The 12,878-nt window shown below is 33.8% G+C and overlaps 1 pseudogene; it reads right to left on the reverse strand.

Moving 5' to 3' along the window:
- Positions 1-4,688: 4,688 nt before the first annotated feature.
- LOC102606095 (probable uridine nucleosidase 1) lies at positions 4,689-10,577 on the reverse strand (annotated as a pseudogene).
- Between the last annotated feature and the right edge of the window lie 2,301 nt (positions 10,578-12,878).

Raw genomic sequence — 12,878 nt, forward strand, 5'->3', positions numbered from 1 at the left:
AGAATTTGTCACTTTTAGTACATAATTATTTAAGAAAAGAAATAAAGAGAATAGGGACAAACCATGTGCAGTGTGCGGCGTCAATGAGAAGCAACTAATGTCACACCCCAAATCCGGATGTGATGGCACGTGTCCATTTCCCACCAGACACGTCAGCGTAACCCAACCACAACGATAGAGAAGTAGAAATATGAGAATAAAAGATAATAAATAAGCGAAAGACTTTAATTAAGACTCAACACTACCCAGAATTTGGTTGTCACATGTACAAACCTCTAAATACAGAATTCGAATAAAAATATACAAGTCTCAGAGTATAGTTCTCGAATAGAACAAAACTGAAAGTAAAGATAACTCAAGGGCACGTCTGGAATGAACCGCTACCTCTCGAGTATGTCCCGAAGCTCAATCTGCTAAAGAAAATACTAAGCCGAATCTGAGAGAGCTGTCAACCTACACAATTGTGTAGAAGCAAGGGTGAGTACCGAAAACCACAGGTACTCGCAAGTAACACTAAACTAAGCTAAACTAGCAGCTACAAACAACTTCTTTCAATCCCAACCGAACCACCGAAACTTCAATCTAGCAGCAAACCAACCAACCTATACTAAACAGATCATATTCAACAGCCAGAACCAACAGTATATCCTCATCAACCTCAGATCAACAAATAAGAGCAAGTAGATCAAATTCCACATAAGAAGGGTAAACCGATACAATCCACACATCACAGACAAAGATAAGGCAAATGCGATGCAAAATGCAATAATGATGTCATGTAGTCGTGATGCATGTCTGTCCTACGATACACATCTGTTGACGTAATCAGTCCGCGCTGAATACTCAAATCAGAACCCATGGGGGCCACACATGGACCATGTATCACCGCCGGAACCAGATCCCATCGGCATCCAAATCGCTAGCCGGAGCTAGTCTCAACTGTGTCTCATATCCATCCATCCTCATATCAGTGTCTCAGAACTCATGCAACAGATAGTTCACACATGGGATGAATAATGAATATGCACATGTCATCAATCACAATCATATCACGATCACATCATAGTATTACACATCATCTGTCTCAATCACAACCATATCACGGCCACATCATAGTATTACACATCATCTGTCTCAATCACAACCATATCACGGCCACATCATAGTATTACACATCATATGTCTCAATCACAACCATATCACGGCCACATCATAGTATTACACATCATATGTCTCAATCACAACCATATCACGGCCACATCATAGTATTACACATCATATGTCTCAATCACAACCATATCACGGCCACATCATAGTATTACACATCATATGTCTCAATCACAACCATATCACGGCCACATCATAGTATTACACATCATCTGTTTCAACATCAATGTCTGTATCAATCATAGCCTACTCATGCTCTTCTATCCCCTCAATATGAGTTATCACATGACTTATTCAACAAATTCAAGTCACATATAACACATTTAGCTCGTTTTATTTCCCCATCTTTCATTTACAACAATTTCAATCAACAAATAAAACTCATCCTCAATCCCCATTACTCCCCAACACAATTAGGAAAGTAGTCATGCGTAGTCTAAGAGTTTAACAAAGTTTAGAAGTCACTTGCCTCAAAACACTTCAACTAGTAACTCAAATTTGAGTTTTACCCTTCCGAGCACGCTCCAAATCACCACAATCTATTCATAAATGGAATCCCACAATCAATACGAATCTAACAACACCAATATCGTGAAATTTGGAGAACAAGGGTAAAATGGTCAAAAATCTCGTTCCGGAAAATATTCTCGAAATCTGGAAATTTTTAGTGAAAAATGTTCCCCAAGAAATTTAGAATCCAATAGTGAAAACCGTTTCGAAAAAGGAGTTGAAATGAGTTCACAAACTCAATTTGAAGGAAGATCCACGTTCTTGAAGAAGCCTAAAATATTCGGATTTCAAACCCCGACTCGAAAATGAAATATCTCTTGAAAAACATCTTACCCGTGCTTAGATAAGTTCAAATATGAAATTTCATCAAAAACAGAGTTAAGATCGACCTTGAAATTCTCAATTTATCAAACTTTAACTTTACCGAGAAAGTCCAAATTGTACGCGGTTAATATGGTGAAAATAATCGATGAATCAATAATTTTATGTTAATCTCAGTTTGCCCATAACATAAGGATCGTAAATATACCTTTTTATCAAAAAGGGAGTCCAAATAGATAAAACCCCAATTTTTCCCAAGAGATTTACGGATAGGAAAAAAATCAGATAAAGAAATTATGAGAAAATGTCGAATTGAAGATTGAATACTAACCCTCATATTAATTCAAGAAGAAACCCATAAGAATCACTCCATTCTGATCTCTAGAACTCCCAATATGCTCAAAATACCAAATGAACATAGACTGAGATTTTTATAACAGTACATGGCTGTTATGCACCAGAAAACAGCAGTTGATCTTTCACTAAAAAGGCCGTAATTTCCTCATACGATAGTGAAATGACCCGATTCTTTTTTGTAAAAGTCTTAAATAATGATACGGACTTGCTCATTCAATCGGAGGTCAATTTCATGCTCGTTGTTCAGTCAAATATCATTTCTACTCGGTAAACAATTATTTCTTATTTGCGATAAAAATCCAATCTCGGGTTAGCGAAAATGCACCAAAATTTGCAGATAAGTCCTATAATTCATGCTCAAAATTTCAGAACCTTCAGAATAATTTTTCGACCTTTAAAACTAATAATGAACCCTTTAGTTGCCACAATTTGCTGAAATAGTGTCAAAGCATCCAAGAAGCTTAAAAGCTCACCCAAAACTCATTTGGCACTTCCCGAACACAAACCAAATATGCTACTAGCTTGAAAATGACATTTCGGACTCAATGAAATCGTCGGAATTTGAATTCGAGGTCTCCTTGACCCGGTATCCGATAAGGCGTCAAGAAACTAACTTTAGGCTCAAAAACTCGAAACGCACTTGGGGCCTCTAAAAATTCAACCAAGACTCATTCTAGACTTAGAATCATCCCCTGAATCCAACGGTGCCCTCGGAATTCCATTTCGAGCCCCGGAACCTTGTTTGTTGACCAAAGTCAACTCTTGATCAAAATTTCACAATTTTTGCAACTTAGGACCTCAAATCTTCGTTTTAACTCCAAATTCAACTCCGTAAATCCTCACTGACCCGTTTTGACATTCTAAAACTGCTGGAATCGACAGAAATCCGATTCGAGTCTCAAAACTCCAAATGACTCGAAATAGCACTTTTAACCAAACTTTAACTCTTAAAAACTCAACTTTCCAAAAACTCAACTTTTCATCAATTTTCCTTCAAACCAACTTCGAAATTACAACAATTAGGACTCGGGGCAACTATCGGGAGGGGTAGAACGGTCATTTTATGAAAATTTCCAAAAATGACCTTTAGGGTCATTACAACTAAGTTCTTCAGGTAACAACTACTTAAAATTTCTAAATTTGTACGGTTAATCTCTCTTTTTTTTTTAAAAAACTATATATATAGTGAAATATATTGGAACCTTATGACATTTATGTGGTTGGGTGGAAAAGAAAGTAAATTGCACAGGTACAATGTTCTTGAACTTAGGGACAAGTATAATGTTGCAAGTTGAATTGATGGTTAATTGTTACTCTATATATATAATACTAGATGAGTGTCGCCCGTGCTAAGCACGGGCCCAACATTTTTAGCCAAGTAATATTAATATTTTGCACCAACAATGGTACTGTCATTCATTCCTCAAATGGTCAGGACTTGACTTTTAGTTCCTTGTATGTTTGCTATGATAGATGTCTAAAATCACACATAAAAAACATATAAAATCACATGCATTCTTTTTAAGATAAGGCACCAATGTTCAAAATTACACGTGCCTAACTCTTCCCATAAAATTCATTGCAACCATAGCTTCATAGGTAAGAACCAGTAGCCCCATCACTACCATTTGTATACATCTAAGTGAAAATTAACTTTGAAATTCACCAAAAAAAAAAGGAGCACAAACAATGTGTTTTCTCTACATTTTGCTCCTAGAAAAATGAATAGATTTATCACTTGTGTCTATCATTCATCATTCAAACCTGAAACAAAAAAAGCCTATTAGCCTGAATAAATTCAACAGTAGTACTTCAAAAGTGTTGTTCCACCCGTATTAGTTTGTATGCACTCAAATGGCATCTTGTCCAATGCATCTTGTATGCACTCAAATGGCCCGACAGTTGCCTTGGACTCCTGCATCTCTGAAACTGGATTGGAGCAAGCTCTACCAAGCTTCTCTTCTTTCATATTCAGTTCTTATAATTTAGTTCTAAGCTAAAATTCCTTCTTTTTATGAGTTTGGATAAGTTAATTGAGTTAATAAAGTAGTATTTGATCAAGATGAGTACAAATATAGAAGGTAAAGGTACAACCTTTAACCAAACAACAATTGTAACATAACTTGCTTCTTCTATTTATTTATTTATTTGCCGTAAATTCCACATCAACTTGAGCTTGAGATTTCTAGGTTCGATTCATCAATCAATGTTGGTATTTCAGACACAAATTAATGGTGTCCTGAAAATACCTCATAGTTTTTACTCAACTATATACATAGTATCAAGATTTCAGTTATTCTTATGGATCATAATATGTTTGGCTAACTACGATGAAATAGAATCATTTTAAGTAGAATTCTTTCTTATGATATGTCAAATAAAACGGGTCATGTAATAGCACATATGAAAATTTCACCATGAAAAAGTCCAAGAAGATGAAATGAACTTACTTGGCAAAAGAGCATTTGAACTCCCCCTTCAAGAAACAAGAGTCTCATTCCCAATTTATCAACATAGTAAATAGAAACCACAGCGGCAATGACATTGACTCCACCAGTGGTATGTGGTCACAGCAGACATGACTGAACTATCAACAACAAAACCAATAGTCTTAAGCAACACTGGTGCATAGTTGTGACAGACAGTTGAAATCAACGTTGAGTGCTCCTCTGTATTTGTATGGAGTCATTTCAGATAGGTGTAGTTGCACACATTGCAATTCAATGAAATAAAAACAATGTTAACCATCCTGCAACAAAAATATCAAGCTAAATGAAATTAAAAGAAGAAAACAACAAATAGTTAGTCCTTTATTGTGATTAATAGACAATGATTGTTTCTACATAGGATACCTCTCTAAATTCAACATTCTACCTAACATGTTTAATACCTCAAAATTCAGATAGTATTTTAATACATTATACACATCTTTAATTTAACATCACAGTTCAACTCCAACAGTTTGTTGGACTTGCAGTATGCATATCACAAATTTGTTGCTATAAAATCAGTAGATCTCAAACTTGGCCAATTGAAACAATTGTGGCAGTTGAACAATATGAGGTTTTAGTTTTGCGATTATAATACACAATACTTTATCTATTTTAAGAAAACATCATAGAAAAGGAGGTGTCAATATACACTTTCTGTGTACTTGAAAAGATAAAAAAAAATCAAATTACAATAAAAAGGTACTCCAAACTCAACACTATAATCCTACTTCAAGTAAGGTGCTCTGAACTTGATACTACAAATTGTAAATAATAAAAGCTATCCAACATCAATAGTAAATGTAGTTGGCCGAAACAATGAAAAAGAAAGTTTTTTATTGTACTTCTCTTGAGAACTTTCAGTTGTAGTTTATTAAATTTCATCACAAAGATTAACATTCCTACTACAACAATTGAAATCACCTCCTATGTTTTCATCAATGATCTATTAAAGTTCAATGATATTTAATGAAACCACTGGACTTTATAGTACAACTCTTTCTTCTACTCAAGGCAGGTTAAGCATGTATATTACGCTAAAGAAAAACCACAATGAGAAATTGAAAAGAACTAATGAAGCACATTATACCAAAAAAATTGAAAGTGATATCCATCTAAAATAACACATGTTATGAAAAGTAGGGGACACTATGAATTTTTCTTTTTATAAATATAATTGTTGTAGCCTAGAAGAGCACTTTTATATTGTTCTAAGAAGTTTTTCTTCTCCCCTTCAAATTTCCACAACCACGCTTCTACTTGTTGACAACTATCTTGTCTTTGGTTAGATACACTTATTATAAGAAGAGTATTAGTTTATAAAATTCATTTAGTAAAATCTGTCAAATGCTAAACTCAATACTTATTAGGAAACTAATTTGTGTAAGATAATTTTCTGCATGTTCTTTCCCTCACATATAAGGATATTCTGCAGATCATCCAAGAACTAATTGGGCATAAAGTATCATTATCTCCGAGATCATTGTAATGAGCAGACATACAGCTTTTCCATTTTTCTTGTGCTACGTAGTTTCATTTCTTCTCAAATTAAACTACTTTTTTCTTTAAACCGGTGAGTTTAAAGAATTTGTAGCTCTAGTATCTATCCTATAATGAAAGAGCAAAAAGGATTAGGGAACTATGGAGGGGTAAAACAAAGAAGATATAAAGCCTGTTTGGATTGACTTTGGCTTAATTTTGTTATTTTGACTTAGAAATAAGTTCTTATAAGCATTTTGCTTTAAAACACCTAAAACAAGTCATTCTAAATGGGCACTTAATCAAGTATGACTTACCTTATAGATAAAGGAATAAAAGAGAATTTTAACGGGCACTTAATCAAGTATGAGTTACCTTATGGAAAAAGGAGTAAAAAGAGAATTTTACAATTATCCTCAACAACAGTTATATGATGATTAAGTTTGAATATGGTTATTCTAGGATGAGGGCAATTTGTAGTTAATTCACTGCAGGCTTTTGTTAAAAATAAAGGTTATTGAAAGGATGTGGTTAATTGAAAGGCATGTGCTCCTTAATGTGTGAGATTTGAGAAAAATTTGTGTCCAAATAGTACTTACCAATAATCATGACAACTAATATGTCCTTGTAGTAGAACAGTAGAATTAGTAACTTTATTTAGGCCAACCGTTGCCTAATCTTTCCAATAACTTTTACGGCTTTATCTGAGAACTAAAAATATAGTTTCTGCAACAATTTTCTAAACAGCAAACACTGAGAAAATCGGAAAATTATTGTTATTGATATAAGAAGGAGAAATCTAGAAAATAAAGGTGAAATGGAGATTTTATACATACAGGGAGGGAAAGATTCATTATTTCTAACTACTAAATTTGATCTTTACTTTTCGTACAACTGCAACAATACTCATTGAAATAGAGAGTGTGTGTATGGAGAACTAAAAGGGGGAAAGGGATGAGAGAGCTGATATTTCTAGAAATAGGTTTAATGTGTTAGAAATAGCATGTAACATACCATAACTAATGGATTAGATTACTTACCTTGAATCGTCCGTATGAGTCCAAATGGCGGAGTTGGAGTCATGGCAGCCTTGCATACCACGTATCAATTAATCTCACAGTTGTGTTGCTGGCGATATAATAAGATAATCAACAACCAATCCAGCAGCAACAACTGATGGTGATGTCTGCAAAGCTTGGAGATAGCCATATAGTTGGCAGCTGAAAGAGAGTCGGTAATCATTTCAGCCATTAATAAACGAATTAACAAAATGTCAAATTGTAAATAACTAAGTATTGTAGCATAACTGTTTCAGAGAGCAAAATAATAATCATTGCAATAACAGATTAAGACATCATTAAATGACATCAAGTTTGCTATATTTACAACGACTTCTTTATTTGTAATGTTCTCCATTAGCTATGTCGACTAATATAAAAGGCTGTCACAGAGAAACTTTCATGATGAAATAAATTTTTCTTTAATGTAGATACAATGGGTCTTTGTTGTTAAAGAGGCAACAAGATATATCCAAAGTTGAAACTGATTTCATCTTTAGATAGTACAATGTTACCAACTTAGTTACTAAAACACATGAATGCTTAAGAAGATAAGTTTTTTTTCCTATTTCAGCCATGATAAACATTAACAGAAAATAACTAATCAAAAGTTATTCAGTTACACTAAAGAAGAATCGACTTTACTGACAAGTGGCGTGGAAAATATGATTTATTGAATTCGAGCAGGAAGAGGGAAACAACCCGAAATCAGAAATACCTACCTGTTACTAATAAAGTTTCTGTTGAAAATATAGCCAATAATGTAATGCTTAAGCATTTCTCCGAAGCGAGAATAGTATGACTTACAATGTTATAATCCACTTCTTGCAATGACTAAATTTGTGATAAATTTTAAAATTTGACTGGAATAGATACAAAAAGCTGACTCTTGTTCATAGTTATCTATCCCAATATCCCGATAGCATCTCATGAGTTAACAAATTTTGAAGTATTCACAGAAGTGTAAACAAGATTTTTTCAAAATCATTACCTAAGCTGCCAAGGGGCATGCCATGATCCTCCATCCGACACGGCAACTTGGGACCTTCTCGCATTCGATGATACGTTCTTCATCCTCTAGAGGTGTGTTGATGTCCACTCTGTTTTCCACATTTTCATGTGAAGTAGAACTCCATGATCATTTGGAATGGAGAAAAGAAAATGTGATCATATAACAAATCACCATACCCATAAAAAGAAAAAAAGAATATTCGACAAAAAAACCAACAATTTATACATCAAACACATAGTAGCATACTTTTTTGAAGAGTTTGATCGCCAATTGATAAGAGATGATCACGAGATAAATGCAAGAAAGTGGTTTAAGAAGCATTGTCAGACATCCAAAAACAATATAAGAACATATATATTACCATAGACACCAACTGAATTTCACGTGCCAATCACGGTAAAATTTGCACATATCACACACAAACTTAGCGTGTTTTCCTTCGGATTGCTTTAGTTCTTCAAGATCAGCATCTAAAAGCAGGGAAGCATACTCTTATTTTAGAGGTGAACAAAATTATTAAAGGTCCAAAATATAGAAGCATTCAACATATTTAAGCAGTGAACATTCACCTTTCAATTTGACTTGTGTTGTAATGTTGATGCCTACAACATCAATATTCTCCCCCTACGTAAACACAACATCAGCAGCCTCAGGGTCCCCATATATCTGCTTTGTCAGCAAACTAAGCAAATGAGTAAATAGTAACAAATTGGATAAGTGAATACAACAAAGACTGTTTCTTCAGCTTTGCACATTGTAAGACATTACAACAACAACAACAACAACAACAACAACAACAACAACAACAACAACAACAACAACAACAACAACAACAACAACAACAACAACAACAACAACAACAACAACAACAACAACAACAACAACAACAACAACAACAACAACAACAACAACAACAACAACAACAACAACAACAACAACAACAACAACAACAACAACAACAACAACAACAACAACAACAACAACAACAACAACAACAACATGCCAAATGTAATCTCACAAATGGGGCCTGGGAAGGGTGGTGTGCATGCAGACCTTACCTCTACCTTTTTGAAGTAGAAAGATTGTGTACGATAGACCAGTGGCTCAAAAAAGCATATCAACGCAAGTTTAAAAAAGGAATTGTAAAACATTGTAAATATTATAGTATTTATATACCCCATTGGGAAAGAAATCACCCACATTTGCTTCTGCGGCAGGATTAACATTTCCTAAAGCAAAGAAGGAATCACCAAGTACAACTATTCTCTTCACCTTGCTTGCAAAGGTTGAGTCCCTCTTGACAGCCTAACCAACAGATAACAATGAAACTTTTGTTATTGCAATGGAAAAATTGGAAACTTAAAAATCAAAAGTTTTATGATACGACATACCAAAGCCAAGTTTGTCAATGGTGTTAATGCAAGTATAGACATTTCACCAGGATATTCAGAAACTTTTTCCACCAAGAATTCAGATGCAGACTTGTCAATTTTTTTGAATTTGGAGAAGGTAAAAATAAGTTGCCTAATCCAACTGAACCATGAACAAAGTCTACAACACGTGGTTCCCCTCTCTATAGCAAGAAACAAGAGTTAGGTTAGGTGACAGTGTGTTGAGAAGCTACAAGGGAGAAAGGAAAGTAAGCATGAGCTGAACTTTTTTTGTGTGTAAAACCAACCATCGTTTTTCCTCTTTAATCTATTCTAATATCTATCTACACGGTAGAAAAACTTAAAAATTAGCTTCATGTTACGTATGTTCAAGTGATGCTGCAGTAATTACTTGTCTCTTTGGAATATACAGTATGTGAGATTGCAAAGAGAAAAAAATGTTACTATTAGAAGGAATATACAGTAAAAATAAAAACAAAATTACCTTCAGAGGTTCAGAGCTACCCTCTACCATGGGAACATCCAGATATCCTGCAGCTTCACACTATCATTTTGCAAATTAAGTTAAAAGAAGTAATTGATCAAGAACTTGATCCATAAATATCTAGAAGATGGAAATTTTAAGCACGATGAAAAGAGAGAAGTTTAGATAAATAAAATTAAAATAAAAAACATACCAAGAGTAATGCATTTCGTGTAGCATCTTTTGTAGTAACGTTGCCAAAGATAGTAGCCAAGCCTATGACCTCAACTTCTGGTGTCTGAAATGCCATTAGTATTGTCATATTGTCATCTATTATCAATGAAAACAAAAATTAAGCTCCAATGTGACAAATGGGAACCACATCGAACATGAAGCTCATCAGGAAACACACACAAACACAACTCAGCCTCCTGAGTACCTATTATGAGAGAGGTACAGGTCTTTCTTTTTCATTCACCGGCACAATTTATCCCACATATTTGAGACGACAGAAATGAAAGAATTTCTTGATATTTTTTCAAGCATCACTACGTATTATACTTTTATCTTTTTCCTGGTTGATGAGTCACCAAGTATCATATTTTTAAGAGTGCATTAGTTTCTACTTGAATGAAATACAACTTATATGCCAAAGTGCCACCAGAAGATATGCTCCTGGGGAATTTCCTCTTTCACGAAGAAGTAACTTTCCCGGGAAAGAGATTTCAGAACAGAAAGGGAAAATTGTTCCAAGCTAAGATAAGTGCTAAGAAGCTTCCTTCAAAGTTCTCGATCTGGGAAACCTCATCAAGTATGCTCTTTTGGGGATAAGGAAGAGAACATATGGAAACCAGACGTTCAAGGAAAACATCCTGCTATTGCATTGTGTTTTCCCTTCTCGAAGACATCTTTCTCTGATCAAAGAATGACTCTCCTCAAGTTGGATTTTGGTTTGGTTTCACAGGTTGCATTTATTTGATACTTCTTTCTTACTCTCTCTAGTATAGAACTCACAGCATATTCTTATTGATATTTCGTCTTGTCCTTTATTTATTATATAATAGCCAACCATCTTTGCTACTTTAGCTTCCTCAATATTATTGAAGTTCGAAGTTTTCAGTCCAGAGTGAAGTTACAGATTGTTAAAAGTAAGATTGAGTACTACATAAACAAAGTTTGCAAACCAAAATCCTACTATAGTTGTTACGGAAGAATCAAGAGAATTATAGAAACCACCTTCTGAAATTTGTCGGAAACGGTAATATAATTTCTTACGTTCCTATGTGTTAGTATTAGTACTATCTCTCAATATCTTTATGGAAGTAACAAAACATCCCTTGACTAAAAGAAGTCTCAAAATTAGAAAGGATCATATACAAAGTTAATTGCATACTTTCATATATTAAAAGTATAGCTTAATTTTTTTTTGTTAACCGAGAAATCCGTCTGTGACCCGCCCTTTTGGACCAATCACATCTATTTATCTCCAACAAAAAATAATCTCAAAATTCACAATTTCCAGAATGAATGAGATTATATTCTATCTGATTATTGTAATCAAAATGGACACAATAAGGAAGTTGGACCCCTTTACTTTATTGAATCTGCCCTTCCCTTTGCACTTCTAACAACAAAAAAGAAGAATCTTCAAGTACACAAAACTGAATTCCCGAAAAGATACCACATTCCTATAAGAACTCCCCAAATTAAGCTAGGCCCCCAAATTAAGCTAGGTGTATCTGTAGTATAATCGTTTCTCTGAGGAGTTAATATTGGTTTTTGGGTATGAAGCTTTGTCAACTTCCCTTCTCAAGTAAATGAAAATGTTCACACCTGCAATTAATAAATTGAAAAAGAAACACTAAATTTCAATAACCAAGAACAAAGGGAAAACAAATTTTGAAATAAAAATCCATAAATCTGCAACTATATAAAATAAAATTGCTTATATGTGTGAGGACAACATAAATCTTTACATCAATTATAAAATTGGGGGAGAGAATTAGACATAATAATAACGATGTCAAACCTATATTTTAGTGGTAAAATTTAAAAGTTCAAAAAGAACTGGAAGAAATTTGTTGCAAAATTGACAGCAGAACATACCTGGAATTCGTTGTTGTTGGAGTTGGAGCAAGAGAAATGGAAGAACTGATTCTTGTATTGAAAATCTTGCGTCTACTTTGTGCTAATGAGGAAGGTGAGTGTTCTAGAATGATGGAGAGTGTGTATTTGTCAGGTTAAAAATTTACTATTTTGCCCTTGGTCGTCCTGGTTGGCTTCACTCTTCTATATAATTAATATAAAGGAGAAACATAAATAAGGTGATGTGACACCTTTCTATGACCTCCATTTATATTTATATATTTTTTTAAATTCTTTTCATTAAATATTTTCTTTATTAAATAAAAAATTCAATCATATTTACTATTCTAATTATATCTAATGAGTTACAAAAAAATCACTATCTATTCATATTCTCTACTTAAACAACATGACTATTCAACTCCTTTCTAACTATTCTTATGGATTATCAAATCTATAAATAACAATCATTCATGGAGATGTTGAATATTCATTTTTCATTTTCTCATTATTAGTGTAGTTCTTTTTCTCTTTTTATTTTTATTT

This window comes from Solanum tuberosum, unplaced genomic scaffold (assembly GCF_000226075.1).
Source record: "Solanum tuberosum cultivar DM 1-3 516 R44 unplaced genomic scaffold, SolTub_3.0 scf00119, whole genome shotgun sequence".
NCBI lineage: Eukaryota > Viridiplantae > Streptophyta > Magnoliopsida > Solanales > Solanaceae > Solanum > Solanum tuberosum.